The following is a 20,045-nucleotide window of genomic DNA, read 5'->3' as shown; positions in this document are numbered from 1 at the left end:
TCTCATTTACTCAGAGCTCATTCTTGGATATTTCTCTCTCTAGGGAGCAACTATACATCAAACAAATGCTTTGCAAGAAGCTCTACTCATGGTTCTATGACAGATTCATTTTTAATATCTGTAAGGCACAACTTCTAAAGTAGGATTTCATGTACCAATAGATTTCACTAATTTCCAGGAGCATTGCTGTGGTCGTGGATGATTTCTTAACCGAGACTGAGTGCACAAAATCAACAGCATAAAACCATGCTGTTACACATACGTTAGACCTTTTTTCCACTTGTCCTCTGAGATGGTTTTATTGGTGTAGTCTAACCTGCAAGACTAAGTTGAAGAAGCTCAGTGAAGGCTGCAGATGGAATAGAAACGGAGTAAGAACTATTCAAGAACTATTTTTAAGCCAGTCTGATTCTCTTTACTCATATCAGAATACAATCCTTTCAAAACTACTCAAGCTAATGAACTTTTTCAGTGTGATACCAGAAAAAGATCAGTATTAACAAAAATATGTTGAAATTCTTACTTCTAATTGTAAAAATGAAAAATACTACTAATAATCATTTTTTGAGGAAGTCCTTTAATTAATTCTACTAAAGAAATGTTCAGTGTATATATAGAGTTTCACTCCTGTGATGTTTTCTAAGTAAAATTTCTGAAGTAGTCTGGATGTGGTGGTCTCTTATAAAAGTAGTTTACATATTAAACATGAACCGAGCATTGCACTTGCCTGTTAATGAAGGTAGTCTAAAACATATATGCAGTAGTAGCAAAAATGAGGAACAATACAAAACCAAAATTTCATCAGTAACCTCTCCCATCTGTTTGGATGTATATATAATCTATATTAGAAGAAAGCAAGTAGCAGCCATTAGTTCAGGCCCTATTAGTTCAGAGCCCTCACTGTGCTGGTTATTGTAGGAACATAAACAGGAAACATTCCTTGCCTCAAAATCACTGCAATCAGCAACACAAATCGGGGCTTGAAGAAAGCAGTGTGGAAGAAAGATGCTGAACCTGAGGGCAACTAATTGGAACACACGACTGAAAAAACTATTGGCTGAGCATTCAACTGGAAGCTTTAAAGATTTTTTTTCTTCTATAGAACAAGTGGACAAGAGATGAAAATGAATCACTTGCAGCCTGTGTACTTAAGCACTCTCATTAAGCATGGGTATCATGGTGAAGCTGGATCTTAAAACAGAAACAAAAGGAGACTAGGATAATGGTTGTGTCTAATGAGTTGGTTGTAAAGGCACAGAATCTAGCAAAATACAAGTTAATAAGCTCCCACTATTACAGAGAGCTTAACATGACAGAAAGGCATGGTGCTGACAGAATTTCTATAACCAGGTTAAATAAATAACAAGGGCTGGTAGGGAGAACTGTGGATAGAACTCTGCATTAAATATTAAGCACTGGCATTACCTGAGCGAAAAGATCCATCATATTAATCAGAAAATTATGGCATTCCCTTAATTTCTGTGGCTAAGCTACTATAAAAAGAACGAAAAAGCAATGAATTGGAGTTTAGTTCAAAAACGTTTACATTGTCTGTGATCTGTGACCATTCTCATACTGCTCCCATTCTGGTTACTTTTTTCAGTACATCAGGGGTTCAGAGCAGAGCCTACCACTCCTGAGTCATCTTTTCTGACAGTCAGGAGTTGCGCAGGAGACAGACTTACCATTACAAAGTCAATGACCCAAATCTTCCAAGGGCTTCTTTGTAAAAACAAAATATGTTTTTTTATGAAAATATTTGACTAGCTAGGCACAGTTCTTTCCTACAATTCCAACAGTGAGAAACCAAAAATGGAAAATTGATCTGGGAAAATACTTGTATCATTGCTTCAATGCAAATTTTGTCTAGGAGAAGGAGTCTGTTTTACAGCTTGAAAGAAAAAAAAAAAAAAAAAAAGAGAAAAAAAAAAGAAAGAAACTAAATAGGTGCTAGCAAAAGCAGTGTTTTATAGTGCGTATGTAAGCAAGACACTGGTCCAACATCAAGTATATCTTCTTATCACAGAAATTAATAAAAATGCTTGTGTTATTATTTCATCCTCTACATCCTATGATGCACTTGCTCTTTCTCAGATTAATGATATTGTATGAGTCATTCATAAATATACAGTATAATGTCTAATGACTTTTATCACATTTTAAAGAACATCATTTCTTCTCTCCAAAGGCAAGCATTAATAAGTCACAAGAGGTTATGAGTCACTCAAGTTCAAGTTAGGACACTGATCTAAGCCTAGCTCAGAAAACACGCTGAGTGCAAATCGTGGTCCCAGTGAGGTTAAAAAAAAACAAACAAAAAAAAACACATGGAGAAAAGATGAAGAAAAGTAGACAAAGAAGAAGGATATTAAGAAGTAATACAGTTTGGAGTTTGGGAATCACAGAATCACAGAACTGAAGGGGTTGGAAGGAACCTCGAAAGATCATCGGGTCCAACCCCCCTGCCAAAGCAGGTTCCTTAGAGCAGGCTGCCCAGGTAGGCATCCAGACGGGCCTTGAATATCTCCAGAGAAGGAGACTCCACAACCTCCCTGGGCAGCCTGTTCCAGTGCTCCGTCACCCTCACCATGAAGAAGTTCTTTCACATGTTGGTGCGGAACTTCCTGTGCTCTATCTTGTGACCATTACCAGTTGTCCTGTCTCTGCAAACCACTGAAAAGAGGTTGGCCAAATCCCTCCGTCTCCCACTGTCCTGGTTTCAGTTAGAACAGAATTTTCTTCCTAGTAGCTGGTGAAATGCTGTGTTTTGGCTTGGGATGAGAAGAGTGCTGATAAAACCCCGATGTTTTAATTGTTGCAGAGCAGTGCTTATACCAAGCCAAGGACATCTCAGCCTTTTGCTCTGTCCTGCCAACAGGCAGGCTGGGGGTGCAGTAAGAGCTGGACAGACCCAGGACAGGTGACCCAAACTAGCCAAAGGGGTATTCCATACCATCTGACGTCATGCTAAACAATATATAGGGGTGGCTAGCCGTGGGGAGGGGGCCGGACTGCTCGGGGTTAGGCTGGGCATCGGTCAGCGGGTGGTGAGCAATTGCATTGTGCATCACTTGTTTGAACACATTAGTAGTAGTAGTACTATGATCACCATTGTATTATTATTATTATTATTATTATTGTTGTTGTTGTTGCTGTTGTTGTTGTTGTTGTTATTATTTTCCTGTCTTATTAAACTGTCTTTATCTCAACTCACGGGCTTCACTTTCCATTTCTCTCCCCCATCCCAGAGAGGGAGGGGGAGGGTGAGCGAACGGCTGCATGGTGTTTAGCTGCTGGCCGGGTTAAACCACAACACCCACACCTCAGGTATTTATTCACAATGATGAAATCCCTTCTCAGTCTTCTTTTCTCCAGGCTAAACAGACCCAGGTTTCTCAGCCTTTCCTCATAGGGAACATGCTTCAGGCCCCGTATCATCTTTGTGGCCCTCCGCTGGACTCTTTCCAGGAGATCCCTGTCTTTCTTGTACCAGGGAGCCCAGAACTGGACACAGTACTCCAGGTGAGGCCTGACCAGGGCAGAGTAGAGGGGGAGGATCACCTCCCTTGACCTGCTGGCTTTTAATGCACGCCAGGATCCCATTGGCTCTCTTGGCCACGAGGGCACACTACTGGCTCATGGCCAACCTGTTGTCCACCAGGACCCCCAGATCCTTCTCCTCAGAGCTCCTCTCCAGCAGGTCATCCCCCAGCCTGTACTGATACTTCGGGTTGTTCCTTCCCAGGTGCAGAACTATACACTTGCTCTTATTAAAGCTCATTTGGTTTCTTCCTGCCCATCTCTGCAGCCGGTCCAGGTCTCACTGAATGGCAGCACAGCCTTCTGGCGTGTCAGCCACTCCTCCCAGCTTTGTGTCATCAGAATACTTGCTGAGGGCAGACACTATTCCCTCATCTAGGTCGTCGATGAAGATGTTGAACAAGACCGGACCTAGCACTGATCCCCGGGGAACACAAAATTCACATTTCAAGACTACTCATAAATTACTTTTTCTTGGAAAAGAAATGGACAAAAAAACATGTAGTCACTGCTGCTACAGAATTAGAAAAATAGAAAATAGCTTGCTTTTTGTCAAAAGCCCTGTCACTCTTGCCACAGCTGGGAACTATTCCCCATCACCCACCACCCTGACCTTTTGTCCCCATTCGGCTCCTCTTCCTTGCTCCTCACCTGCCAGGGGTGGCAGATGGCTATGAGGAGCTGGGACAATCTGGGAGGAGTAAGTGTGTTGGAGAGAAAAGGTACTCCAGGATGAGCTGCTGGAGGCAGGGAGATCATCCAAGATCTTTGTTATTGCTGGGCAACAGCACCGCTACCTCAGCTACCCTCGCTCCTCCTGGGGTCCTTGACAGGAAGCACTCTGGAAAGCTTCTTGCTGTAAACAGGCCAGCTGAAGACAGAAAACAGAATAAACACTGCAGCGAGAAGTGATCACTCCATCTTCCCTCATTGTGCATTTGACAGATTCACATATACCTGACATGACACTCATCGCCAACTTGCAGAGCCATACAGCCAAGGGGAGGGGGGAGGGAGGACAAAGTGGGATAAATAATGATACATCCGCAATAACAAGGCAGCAGTGTGGAAATCTGTCAAAAAATACATACTCCTGATAATAGGGAGAAAGCAAGGCCTAATCTTGTTTAGCACAAGACTGAAGTTAACACGCTGTGCTGCATGAGAAATAAACCAGCTTCCTTCTGCCTGAGCAGAGGTGCCCCTCCATCTGCATAATAGCTGTGCACAGCTTGGGATCACTTGATCTTCCAGACCCCCCTCTTCTCCTCAGCTGGGTTGTTATCATCCTCTGTTATTATCTTCATATTTCCCCTGGTTATTATCAGCATGTTAACTTTGCCTTTATGTTGACAATCTACCTGGCAATTTTCTCCTCTCCAGTTGGCTTCCCTGTGTCCTGGGTAAGAAAACTAATGTTCTTTGCTCCTAAGTGAATGTCCTGTTCATTATTCTCGATGTGCTGTGCCACAGCAATACTGAATAACAAAAGACTACAGTAAATTCTCATCTATTTCTCAGTCATATAGAACAATTAACTAAACATTACATGCAGTAACCTGTCTTATGGTTCCTAATGAATTTAGTTTGACTACACTTATATTTCAGAATTGCCCAGACCTATGATATGAACAAACATGTGAGTAAACTCTGTTTAATATAGCACATTTTAATGTGCCAGAGAGCACTTCCATCATACCGTGTTCTTGATGGTAACCAGGGTGAATCATTTTGCACAACCGAAGAGGCAGAAGCAGAATACAAGTAGTGAAAAGAATTATTGAAAATAAATCCCTTGCTGATTTGCCTATCAGCTGTCTATGTCCATATGGCTCATAGACCAGCAGGGAAGTGAGCTTTTGCCATAGGTTTGTCACCAACACATCCTGTATTCTAGGACAAGTCTCTGTGAGCTAGGGCTGGCTCCCTTGATACCAGAGTCAGAATATCCCATTTTCCCCAGAGTGGTACTGAAAACTGCAGTTAACAGCACCTTAAAAATCTAGACAACAAAAATCTAAAAAAAAAATAAATTAAAAAATTGGTTTGGTCCAGAGGAATTTACTGAGTACTTGATTGTGATTGAATATCATGCTGAGGTCCACAGTAATAAGGCAGTCTTCTGGTCTTTCATTTAAGTAAAGATTAAATCTTCTCTTGTCCTTTAAAATTTAACATCACTGCAGTCTTTCACCTTTTTTATAAATGCATTGAAATCTGTAGACCTCAGCAAAGGTACAGTAACAGTAGCTAGCAGTTCTTGTGATTAGAAACTCTAAGTTCTGCAAACTTTAGCAAAGTGAAGGTCAAGCTATCCATAAAGACAAAGGATGCAAAACTTCAATAGTGAAAACAAACAAAAAAAAATCTGATGAAAATCCAAATACGAAATATGTGCCTAAAACTAGTAAATAAAATGAATAACTAAAACAGTAATTAAGCTAGCATTATTTACCTTGCTTCCTCATTTAAAAACTACAAAATTTGAAGGATTTAAATGAAAATGTTGTCAATTTCCATTTGAAAAGAATATATAAGGAGGGTTTAATGGTTTCAGTTTGTTAAAGTCTTTTTGTATTCATGGTTAATTAAATGCACAAGAACTTCCACTGAGAATCAGGATGTTCTAAATAATATAATAATAACTTGTGTAACCAATTACTGTAAAATAAAACTGGATTATCCAATATGACCTGTCTGGCTTTGGTATTCATAATTTTAAATCCCACTTAATTAAATCCTCAGGGTACCATATTCAACATAAAAACAACTGTGACCTTCTTTATAATACAAATGCAGTAGCCATAGTGGGTCAGGAATGAATTCTGGTTCCACAACTAGGTGACTCATTCATCAAAAAAATTTCTGGGCTGTCATCATATTTAAGTAACATCATGAGGCAGTTCCTCAGCTGGTATAAACAGTCTATTGTAAATTGACTATAATGGCACTACAGCTTTGTACCACTGCTCTTTATTTCAAAGCAACAGTGATCAGCAACGATCGGAAGAAAGTGTATGTGAATTTCTTGGCTCATTGATGAAGAGGAGGTTTATTCTAGGAATGACATACCATTTCAGTTCTCCCTTCCTTGCCTTTTTTTTTTCTTAGTATTTTAAGGATTCTGAGGAATAAGAAAGGGTTTTTTTGTTTGTTTGCTTTTTTGTTTGTTTTTCTTAATAAGTGAGGTGTTTTCAAGAACAGCAACAAGACCATGTGAGAACTTGTCATCTGAAGAGCATAACAATAAACATATCAAACTGGTGATTTCCTTATGATGTCAGCAATCTACCCACACATGCTATAACAGTCTTTCCCTTTTCCTGTTTGTTGTTGTTGTTTCCTGCCTATTTTTAAACCAGCTGAACTGTCTTTTCTTCACAGCGAAGACCTGCAAGAATGTAGTCTTGCTGTTGTTTGTATGTTATAGATGTAGTTGTTGCACCTATAAAACAAAGATTATTTTCTCAAAGTATATATAGCCAGAACTAAAGTCCATGACTTAGTGTAATTATTGCTTGACAACAACTTAAACATCAGTGTGTTATCAATATTATTATCCTAAATCCGAAATACAGCACCATACTAGGTACAAGAAAGAAAAATAACTCAATCCCAGATAGATCCAGGACACAGAAACACACACACTTATTATCTAATCATAGAATGTCTCCATCTCAAGCAACCTAGACTCAATATTGCAGTATATGTCACACCATTTGTAAATAAGTGTAAATAAGATATTGGATCAATCTGGTGGTGTGCAATCTCAGTAAATAGTCTCCAATATAATCTCTAGGCCAGATCCAGCATGGTGAATTGATCACACTTAAAGTGGCACTGATGAGCTTCTGAACATGTCCAAAATATACTGCAGTCAGTATAGGAGAACAAGAATACAGATTCATAGAATCATAGAAAATTGCTAGTTGGAAGGGACCCACAAGGATCCCTTCCAACAGCCTGCTCTACCAGGGGCCTCTCCACAGGCCTCTGGTGAACTTCTGCTCCATGCCTGGGGCACCCCCTGTCCTCCTTCTGCACTCACCTTGGTGTCTGCAGGGCTGGTTCTCACTCCTGTCTCCCTGCTTCTGTGGCACAGCAGTTTTCCCCTTTTCTTAAATCTTCTCTCACACAGGCACAACCAGTGTCACTGGCTCAGCTCTGGCTAGTGGCGGGTCACTTTTGGAGCCAGCTAAAACTGTTCTCTAATATGTTAGCTTCTAGGCTCTAGAGGCCAGGCTTGCAGCGCCCCCCCTGCTGCCAAACCCTTGCCATATAAACCCAATAGAATCACTGGGTTGGAAAAAAACTCTAAGATCAAGTCATTAACTTAGCACTGCGAAGTCTACCGCTAAACAATTAATCAAAATACCACACCTACGTGTGTTGAAGACCTCCAGGGATAGTGACTCAACCACGTCCCTGGGCAGCCTGTTCCAATACTTCACAACCCTTTCAGTGAAGAAATTTTTCCAGTATCCAACCTAAATCTCCCCTGGTGCAACTCAAGGCCATTTCCTCTGGTCCTATTGTTTGTTGCTTGGGAGAAGAGACCAACCACCACCTCACAACTTCCTTTGGAGTAGTTGTAGACAGTGATAAGGTCTCTTCTGAGCCTCCTTTTCTCTAGGCTTAACAACCCCAGTTCCCTCAGCCACTCTTCATAAGACTTGTTGTCTAGACCTTTCACAAACTTTATTGTCCTTCTTTGGACACGCTCCAGCACCTTGATGTCCTTCTGGTAGTGAGGGGATCATCAAGCCCAAGTCTTGACTCCACAGAGGACCACCCCAAAATCAGACCATCTATCTGAGAGCATTGTCCAAACACTTCTTGAACTCCAGCAGGCTCGGTGCTTAAAGCTTTTCCCTGTGGAGCCTGTCCCATTGCCCAACCACCTTCTTGGTGAAGAACCTTTTCCTAACATCCAGCCTGAACCTCTCCTGATGCAGCCTCATGCTATTCCCTCGGGTCCTACAAGAGATCAGTGCCAGCCCCTCCACTCCGCTCCTGAGAAAAAGATAGCACATGCCAGATGAATAGATTGAACTTCATCTACTGTACTGTAGCCTGAAGCAGAAAAAAAAAAAAGAAGACAGCACCGCGTAATGATGGGAGCATGTCAGAAAGTTGATTATAGATATCTCCCTACTCATTTTTCTTTGTCATTGCCCTTCAAAGGATGCCAATGTAAATTTAAGCAATAACTGAATGCCTTGATTATCTAAAAATATAGCAGAGTTATGTAAAATCTATTATTTATTTATTTCTCTGATTTTTTAATGTGAAGAGGAAGTATGTGGAAGTATGTAAGGGAATCACTGATGAGGACAGATCAGAAAGCCCTGACTTCAGTACTGGGCAGATAAACAAGACACATGCAGCCATGTGGCTGACATTTCACTCAGAATTTTCATCAACTATCTCTCCAAAAATAGTTGCTTCTAATAAAAAATTATAAACTATTTAACAAGATTTAAGAGATTTTCATTCACAAGGCCATCTGGCTCTTTCTTTCTGGACAATTAAAGCAATTTATCTGGCCAAGTGGCCTTAGTCTTTGTTATCTTATTAGCAAATTTTACTGTCTAAGGAATCCAGTCTCAAAATACATTCCACCATATAATGCTTCCGTCATATCAGAAAAAAAAAAGAAATATCTTTTTTTTTTCCTGCTTCTTTTAAAAACTAACCCCCCCAAAATCTCTTTCTTTGGTGGAGCTAACTCTTTTGGGATTGGCATGATGGAACTAGGGAAAATTGCAGTGAACTATTATCTACTGCTGTGGACTGAGTGGAAATGTGTGCCGCGACCATGAAATTTCAAATACAAGGCAGAAATCCTTAGGGAAGAAAAAATCATACTGAAAAAAGCCAAGGTTCAGTAACAGATGTGTTTTCATTGTTTTCATATTCAGTCTTTTATGTTAATATAAGAATAAGTACTCTGCGTGCACATCATGTAATCAGCTCATAGGGTGAGCAGTTTGTTTCATTAAATTAGATCCTTTTTTCATGCTCAGCACATTGATGAGGAGATGAACAAAGCACATATCACTGATTTCTAATTCTTGATTTCCAGTGGGGAGTTGTCCAGAAGTATTAAATCAAGAGCCACTGAACCATCTTATTCCTAGCTGTTATTGTTGTGTATATTTTATCCTTTTCCTCTTCTCTTTCCCAGGCTTTCTTAGTTTTCCTTCTTCATCAACACCATTTGTTTGTTAATCAGTAAACAAATATATATGTGAATACAAAAATATAAATATATACATGGACTTTTTCCAAGTGACATCAGGGAGCTTTGGAATGTGTCCTAAATACAAAAATGTAATATATGTGTGTGTGTGTGTATCTGTTTATAGATATATATATATGTGTATATATATGTGTGTGTTTTCTTTTATAAATTTTCTTGTATTTACAGTAAATACATGGACATTACTAAGGATCTGTGTTACCACCGAGTACAGAATTCCATAGACCTTAAAGGAGAGGAGATTTCTCCTTATCTTTTTTAAGTGTCTCCATCACTAGTCCATAATTAAAACACAGGAGTCCTACTTTACTTTTCAAAGGTCAAAAAATATTACAGATACTTAGACATCTCAGTATACAGGTTCTTGCTATACAGTTAACTGAAGTGGACTCTTCTTTCTTTACATTAGTGTTTGATTCATTGGCTATTTTTAAAAATAAATTTGAACAGAAAACACTTCAATCATCCTGGTGTGTTATGGCTATTGTAAGCATCAGCTGCATAACTTTTCAAACACAGATGGTCTTTGAGTCTTTTTCTTAGGTAGTCTCTAGGTAAGTACTCAGTGCACTTTATTGATAAGTCAGTAGCACTTTCTTCTTTACTTGTTTTTTTTGTTTGTTTGTTTGTTTTTAAGTGCTTCCTTGCATTGCTAGATGGATGAAAACATTTTTCCATCTAAGTACTTACTCTTAAAATAACCCCACTGTGTAGATAGTGCACTTTGCCCCTAGTTAATCTACTAGCAGGAACTAGCTCCATACACAAAAGTATTATAGTGATGACATTTGAAAATTTTAGCTGCAAACTGCAACCTCTCCTGTTCTCCAGAGTTTTAGACATTTAGCTGAAAATATGCAGGTGAATTATAATGGAAATATACACCATTCATCAAGAAATTTGTTGAAGATATGTCCATCCATTGAAGAATTTCCAAGCACTTTACAAAAATGTATTAACTACATTTTCTTATGTTGATTTGGTTTAGAAAATTTCTTTGTTGTTATTGTACATAAAAAGAAAAATGGAATAAACTTCATAATTACAATGTCAGTGGCAGAGCCAGCAATAAATTCCCTAACTACTTGTGTCTTATGTCCCATTCTTTAATTATTAGAGACTATTCTCATAGTCTCTAATAATTAATGTTGCAATAGTTCTCTAAAGGAATGTCACTGTGCAGCTTGTGGTGGGTGCATAGGCACATGAGCATGTTCCAGAAAGGACAGTAGGACAATATCAGAGATCGGTAATAATCTCTGTTAAAAAAGATCAGAGATAATAATGGTATGAATCAGGCAAGTTTTCTAGAATATCACTCTGTTTAGATAACACAACTTATTTTAAACTGCTCATGGACAGAAACAAAAACACATGCCAATCTGTGAAACATACCAGCTATTGTGAATCTGAAAAAGGCAAAACTAGGAACATAATGAGATAACAGAAGATAAATTCATTTTATGTTTTAAGATTAAAGTCATGTATATTCAGAGGCTTTTATTTTTACTTGGTGGACTGTAATGATGAGAAAAAGAGTCTAAAATGCAAAAGCCCATGGAAAATATAGTAGCAATGAAGCTTTACATTCATGATCTCCAAAGTACATGTGTAGTTGTCATCATCACGGCTCATAACTGCCTAGTCACAAGTGCTCAGGGTTTACCAAGAGCCAAACAGGCAAATGGTTAATTCTTTGTATATGTGTCTACATAGTTTTACTCTTGCTGCATACCGCTAATCATCCTGATTCTGTCTGCAGTCTGTCTCTTCAACTGCATGTCTGTCCTTTTCTAAGCCCATACCAAGCTTTTATAAATAGGTGAACAGAAGTATGGGATGAAATACAAAGATATTCTAAATTTCTGTATGCACTTGACCCAGCTGCAATGGGCATGACACTGGATGTACATATTAGAACGCTAGTTTATTCTTTATGCTTCAAAATGCTTATGTCCTAGCTCCTACATCCACCCCACTGCCTACATTTTGTCATGCATTGAAATTCAGCTTTCGAATGCACTAACTGGTGTCCTGAGAAGGAAACTTGGATGAAAGAGAATATAGAAATGTAAGAATGCCCATATTAGGTAAAACCACTGGGGTTTACTCCTGTCACCCAGTTCTAAAAATGGGCACAATTATGGAGGACTATGCAAACTAGAAGGGTAACTATATTATATTTCTCCTTAACACTCTCCTATCCTTCAGCGATTTCCACTTCAGACATTGGCTGAGCCAGATGAGGGTGTTTAGTAAACTTCAATAGATTTCTTATGCATAAACTTGTCTGGTCTCCCCTTCAGTCCATGGACATTTTTAGTATGCAAAATAGGCTTCAGTAAGAACTTGTTCATGGCTTCTGTCTTCTATTATGACCTTACACTTGTCTTGAAAACAAGCAAAGAGATGACTTGTGTGAGTTTTATTTGACTCTCTTGTTCTTCAACTGAAAGAGACTGTGAACAATTTAATCTACACCTACTCTCTTCACGTAGATAATAACCCTGTACATTTCTAGCACGTCCTTCCCCCATGTCATCTCTTTTCCATTCAGAAGACTCCTAGCTTACTCACAGGTTCCCTGTATGAAAGTTGTTACAGACCTTTGATCACTTGCCAGCTTCCTCTGCACTTTTTCTAGCTCTTCTTCATGCATTTGAGAGGTGAGGACCAGGACTATGTATAATATAGGATATGGGTGAACCAATGAATTTATATAGTAGAACAGTGATCTCTATTTTACTCCCTATTACTTTTTTAATAATTCCTAACATTTGTTTTATGACAGCTACCAAACACTAACTGACATTTCAATGGAAATGTTTTTCTTGGCCACAAAAACTTGCTCCTGAATGGCACACAGTGGTCAGTTCAGTGCACATCATTTCTATGTGAAAGTAGGATTGTTTTTTCTTCTGCTTAATATTTTACATTCATCTCTGCTGAATTCCTTCTGCCATTTTTTGTGCTCTTTCATTTACCTCATAAAACTTTTCTGTGATTTTTTTGCAGTCAGATCTCATACTACCCTGAATAATTTAGTATCATCATCCAACTTTTTTACATCAACTGCTCACCCCATTATGCAGTTTACTGATGACTGCACTAAGCAGAAAAATCACATATCCCTGTGGAATTCTATTGCTGACCTCCCTTCACATGGAGAAATGACTATTTACTCCCACTCTCTGCTGCCTGTCTTGTAACCAATTATTTATCCAAGTTATGACCTTTCTATATCTTATGCATGGTTGCTTAATATCTAAATCCAAATAGATCATATCACTCGAATCATTTTTACCCACATGCCTGCTGACCCTTTCAAAGATCTCCAATAAACTTTCAATATTTCCCTTTACAAAACCATGCCGATGTTTCCCAGGTATAATACATCTACCCACATGTATGCTAAATCTGTTCTTAATAATAGTTTCTCCTTATTTGCCCACTATAGACACCAGGTTTACCAGCCAGTAACTCTCATGTCCTCCAGATTATTTCTTTAAATTGGTATCATGCTTGAAACCCCCCCACAGTCTTCAGTTAGTAAAGCACTTTTAAATTAAATGTTAAATATCAGTGTTAGCAATTCTGATGCCTCATCTCTGGGTTCCTTTGGAACCTCTAAATAAACATTGCATTATCCAAGCAGATTGTTGCTCTTCATTTTGACGGTTAGTTCCATAACCTCTAGCTCAGACTTAAATATATCTTCTGGAAAGTCCTCTGCAAAGAAGAAAGAGACGAAAAATTTTACATGCAGATGTAGGAGTCAGGAAATTTGATTACATCTGAGGACAGTGAAGTATTACAATGCAGCAAAGTACCCTTAAAGGTAGAAAGTTTAAGAGTGCTTAATTTCACTTTATAAGAAGCCTTTCTATTCAGCTCAGATATTTACTGGTGATGCAACATCAATCTTTGTGTGTAAGAAAGATACCTACAGCTGATATAGCTTGATGTGTCCAAGGTGTTTTTCATTAAAGATTTAAAGATTTTTGGGCATTTCAAGCTTAAGATATGATATCTTAGATTGTCTCCTTCTGTAGTTATATCTACATGAGAAACACTTTTTTGTGACATGTGATACCTAGAGCTCAATTTTAACATTCCCTCATCCTTTAAAATAGGTTATCTTAAAATATTGCTGCTAAATTCTGCTTGTTCCCCTTACGCAGCAGAACATAATACATCCTTATGCAAGCAACAAGTAAGTCTAGAAAATGAAAACTTATGGAAAAAAAAATAATAAAAACGTGATAACATTATGATATATGGTAACAACGATGATTAGGAAAGATAGTCACATGCACATACAGCCTACAGAAGTACCTTATAACCTTGCTGCAATAACTACTTGTACACTTTCTGCCATGGAAGTAATTTAACATAGCATCTGACATTTCATTCGTAGTGGGCTAGGTGCTCAGTCACTCAATTACTACAACTCAACTTAATTCACTCTGTTGCAGTAACTCTATTATATTTCTAGGTTTTCAAAAACAAAAACAGTCTCAAGAAAAAAAAAAAAAAAAAGTTCATAATTGAATTGTCTCTACTCCAAGCTCTAATACATTAGAATATGAGCAAAAGCTTCATTTAAGGTCAGACTGCTTTGTCAGCAGACGATCCGTAAAGTGGAAATGGACAATCTATGTTGCAAGCCCATATGTTCTTATAGCAGTCATTGTCTTTCTTGTTACTGCATAGCTTTGTGTACTTAAAGTTTTCCTCTCGTTATAATCTTTATCTTATTCAATGATAAACACATTAGGCTCCATCAATATGACAAGCTGTCCATTTTATGTCTCTCAGCTATTTGAATCTTTGCTAATAATCATCTTTTCTTATTTCACATCCATAAGTCACCATAAGTAATACATGACTTCAGCCGTTCTGCATGTCACAGCAATTTGGCCATTGGCAAAGTGACACTCTACATTTTGATCATTTGGATGAACCAACCCATCTTTTTAAATATTTTGTCTACATATTAGTATTATACACTTTCTGTTAAACCACATGCAATTAAAATTCTGTCTCATTTTGAATAACATAAACATGCATAACCTGTTGTTCTTCATAGTTTCACAAAGTTCAACAAGCTTGAATGAAAATTGCAGATTTGTTCTCACAAGCTATTATAATCTTATGTGCTTTACCATAATAACTTTTTTTTTTTTTAAGTAGTATTGTAAACTCTTTTCTTATAAGAGAATTTCACAGAATTTCTTTGATTTGTCATTGTGTATACACAGATTATGAGCATATTTATGGATTTCTGTAGATAATGTCATTCGTAAACAGAAAAAAATAAGGTTATGATTCCAAATAGGGAATGCTTTCACTGTACAGTGACCACCTGATTCTTTACTGACAAGGCAAGAATAAGAAAAATATCTCTTTTCAGTTGATATCAACAAGGAAAACAATGGAACTGGTCTGTTGCTTATTTCAAAAGACTTCAGAAAACAAGCTTTGTGTACAGATTCCATCTCAAACTGTTTGTTTGTTTTTTAGATAAAAAGATTAAAAAAAAAAAAAAAAAAAGATAAATCTGTCAATAACTTAAACCTATTTTATTTTTTTCTAATGAGTTAATGCAGAAAAGTCAGTTGTCATTAAATTCTCTTCCCCATCAACTATCTTTATTTTATTCTAACTTCATAGACCAATGACAGTTCAACCTTAACATCTTGAACATGCATTAGACCATTTTGCCTATCCTCAAAAAATCACCTCATGCAGCCTGATATTATAAAATATTTTTGTCACTTTAATTATTCATATAAAACCATTTAAAATTGTTGCTCACTAACATTGACTCAATCAACACACACAGCACTAACTAATGTCATTTGGAGAACCTCATGTCTTTCAGAAAGATGTCATTGAATGATTAAATTGGTATCTGTGATCTGTAAAAATTAAGCAGACCAAGAAGGTGCCTCTCTTTATGTAAACCAACAATCTTTATCCCAGAATCTCTGGTCTCCAGAAAGGAAAATGAATAGAATTAATCAGACTCAATACTTCCATTCTGGAATGTCACCAGTCTTTTCCAGCCTTGAAAGGGACCCATAAGGAAGAAAACTTCATTTTTCTGTTTGCACTGAAGCTTCTATTTAAAATCAGAGAAACCATAACAGCTGCAAACATCTTGAAAACATCACAAATACCTAATACTTTATTTCTCAGGCTTTTCTCTTACATTGCTAATTGAAAATGTGTCAGCTTTTTTATTTTAAGGTATGAAAATATGGCTGTGTAACTAAGAGCCTCTTCAGGAGAGGGATATGAAAGAAATATTACCTGATTTCAGCAGTTTCAATAAAATACACACAAAAACGCATTCTGTAAAGGATATTTGAGATTAACATCTGTAATTTTTGACAGATAACAAGTAAACTTGGCTGTTTATTGAGAATATTCTTCTATAAATCCTGTATCTCATTTCATGGATGTAGAGGAAGAGCTGCTAGGTAAAAACAAAAGTCTAAGATAGAAGGATCATAATTGGTTCTAACTTGCAATTTAGTTATTAAGAAAATTGCTTCAGTATGGCTTCAGTAATAGAATTTAAATCATTTAGATAAAATGCCTGATTAACTTGAGAAAAGTCATTTCATTTAGTTTATAATCAAGTCAGGATCATTCTTTTCAGCACTCACACATTATTTTTGGTATAAATTATTTTTGCTTAAGCACCATTCCAATTATCGGGGCTAAATTGTTAATTAGATAATTTGATCTCAATTACATTGTTGTATTTTTTATTTTTACTTAAATATTAGCAATCTCTTCTCCTTGGTGATTGTTATAATTGATTATTATTGCTTTTTTGCATATGTCTTAATACAAATATATAAAAGTGAGATAATTTAATATATGTCAGTAATCTTCCAGTAAGGTACGTAGACCAAGAGGGTTTAACAACCTGTACAGTTGGGTTGTTGGGTGTCTCCTATAAAAAAAAAAAAAAATACAAGATTTTAAAGTTTAGAGTTTTAAACAATTATTTTTTTCTTTTTGTTATAGTGTCTTCAAAAGACATTGTATGGGAATTTTTACTAAAGCAGCCACAGTGTTTAGATAGTAGTAATAGAACGAGAAAATAGACAATATTTTATCAGAAATTAAAGAAGTAAAAATTAATCCCACCCAGAACATTACATTTCCTATTATTGATCTATGAGAGCTTAACTTCCTAAAACAACTCATTATTGGCCATATAAAATGGCTGCAAATTATGAAAATTAATTAAGAGCCTGACATTTAAGTTGGTTCCTCTTTGAGGTATGAACATGTTACCAAGTGTCCCCCTGTGCAGTAATCCAATTTGTGCTTCCAAAATAGTAGAGAAGATCTCTGTGAACACTTGGGCTACATCTATAACAGCTGTTTTCTGTGTTCTTCACTGCTGAACTGGGAAGGGTTCAGAGTGGTTACACTGGACACTCAATTTAAAACAGCAATAACTGAAAAAGCTGGCATGTTATCCTGGCAGACTCTTTGAGACCCCCAGCTGAGCTCCTGTGTTTTGTCTGTCCAATGGACAGATATCTTCATCTTCAAAAAGTAATTCAGGATGTCTGAATCTTGAATACCCTTCTTCCCTGAAAGGTACATGGAAATTGGTCATATCCAGAAGGTTATTTGGTGCTTTTTCACCCTTCCAAGGAAATGTTCTGGAGCTACCTAGCAAAAAAGCACTGACTATCCTTTCTGTGGATATTAGGAATGTGAATTTCAGTAAAAAATTGACATTTATGCCACACTTGTGGCAGCAGATTAATCAGTTCTGCCCATCTGACATTCCAGACAGCAAGTCTTTACATAAAGACTGATGCTCTGTGATGCTAATGAGGTCTCAGTGGTTATTTCAGATACAGTGGTGTTGCTGCCCATCATCCACCTAGCAGTATCATAACAGTGGCAAGGCAACAAGACAGCTAATTCAGTAATCTCCTTAATCTTATAAGAATCAAATTCCTATTATTCACATTCAGAAAATGCATAATTTAGCATGTTAGAGACCTTTAAAATTATTATTTATTTATTTTTAAACAAAGTGCTGTTTCACCTAGAAACACACACGTTATTTCATATAACATATTTCAGTGCAGGAATCATACAAGAATGTGCCCAGCATAACTGACTGTCAGACGAATCCCTACTCTTTGAAAGGGAAACATAATTGTGTGTTTTATACAACACCTAACCAATGTAAAGTGTGTAAACAGCCTGAAACAAGGTTCTGGATAGTAGGATAGGTGTTTCTACATCCCCCTGTCTTTTCAGGCAGTATACCTTGATGATTGGGACTGGAAGCTGAACTGCCTGTAGAGGTAATTGAAAGCAGGGCTCCAGCTCTGTGCGGGGAGCTCTAATCACTTGTCAGAAATAGAACTGGCTTCAGTCCCCAAGAGAATTTTGTTATTTTAAAAATGTGTTCATTGATTCTGTATTGTGTGCTAAGTGTGATAGTGTCAGCACTGAAAGAGCATTCTGCACACCTAAAACTTAGGTCTCCTGTAGGAATTCCTGGTATGGTTCAAAACAAAGCTGGGAAATAGAATTGCTTAAAAACAAACAACCAAACAAAAACAGAGCAAAAAGAAAGAATTCATTTGTTCAAATATGTGAGAACCTGAGATGAGACGCTCAAAAATGTACAACACAGGGTAAAAAAGAATTCAGAATATGGTACCTAAGTCTCTGTTATGACAGACTACATGGATCTGAGTATTGCTCCAGACTATCTTCATTTATGGTCACCTGGTTTACAACATTGCTAAGGCTGCAGTACTGCTCTCCAGAATTTTATGCAACCAATTTTGGGATTATTGCTGATAAATTTACTGTTAGTTTTGTGTAAACACTTTTTCTCTGAAAGATTGAAATTTAAGTCTTTTTTTTTTTTTTTTTTGGACACAATTACTGAACAATAACAACAACAGAAATAACATTCTGAATACCACCCTTGCATGGGCAATTCCATTGAATTCACCTGAACTGTCAGAAGCCTAAATGAATGTAAAATTTACTTATTTCATTTCTATATATCCAAATTATGTCCTATAACAAACATTCCACTAAACTTCTGTACCTGAAAGTATTTTTGTCCTGTGACTACAGAACTAGTCAGATAAGAAGAAACTGAAATCTACTCTGCACACAAAATTGGAAAATTTAAAATTAAAAATAAATTTCTGGAGTGTCTGCTATGATTCTGTGCTGTAATTAGTAGAACAGTTTTTGTGACTTTCTGGACAGGTACAGGCATCCAGGAAAATACATACAATGTGTGTTCAGGATCCACAGTCAGATTAGTATCCAAGCTGTGTACTCATCCTTAGTACACTCAATCACATCAACAAAAGACAGCTATATGACTGTTGCTGCAAGGAAAAAGGATTTTTTTTTCATTGTAAAAAAAAAAAAAAAAAAAAAAGAAAATTTCAAACCACAGTACTTCAGTAAGATGATGTCTATGTATGGCAGCCAAGCTAAAGACTCAGAACGCTATTTTCTATTTTGTAAATGAAACAAACAAACAAACAACAACAACACCAAAAACCCACCAGGTTGTGAAAGGCACTAGAGTGCAAGATGAAACCTTTTAGCAGCTTTTGAGTCAGTCAATATTCCTGTGCTACATGTTTTCTTTTACATCCCATGTGTACTAATGACAGATTAACAAGCCACATAGGTAGAAGTGGGAGTTTGAAAGCCAATTAGGCGCTGTGAATTTTCCCAAATGTGTCAAAATAAGAGAAGTGACTGTGCTAAATAACTCAGTGCTGATACACTGTAGAAAATGAGTGAGTAATAAACTTCAGTGCTTTTATTTGCCTCCCCGAGGCATGATGATGTGGCTGCTCCACACTGAGAAGCAGAGAAGCATGTGTACAACACAGGCAACACTACATAAATCTTTCAAATCAGTGTTTTGTTTTAGGGTAAACTTCTGCTTAACAATGAATATTGTTTCATATATCATACTATTGTTTCATATATCATACTAATAGGAATGCTAGAGTCTTTTTCTCATAATTTTCTATTAGAGTGGTATTTTGAAGAAATGGATAGCACCTAGATGGATGGCAGGTTTTTTGTTGTTGTTGTTGTTTGTTTGCTTGTTTTGCTTTTTTTGCTTTTTTTTTTTTTTTTTTTCAATTTGTCTACAGACAAAAAGTGAAACTGTGAACAGGTGTCCAAGTAGGATACTTCTAGCAAA

Source organism: Netta rufina, assembly GCF_964035555.1.
Source record: "Netta rufina genome assembly, chromosome: 1".
Classification (NCBI taxonomy): domain Eukaryota; kingdom Metazoa; phylum Chordata; class Aves; order Anseriformes; family Anatidae; genus Netta; species Netta rufina.
The sequence above is the reverse complement of the archived record's forward strand: the minus strand, read 5'-3'. Positions refer to the sequence as shown.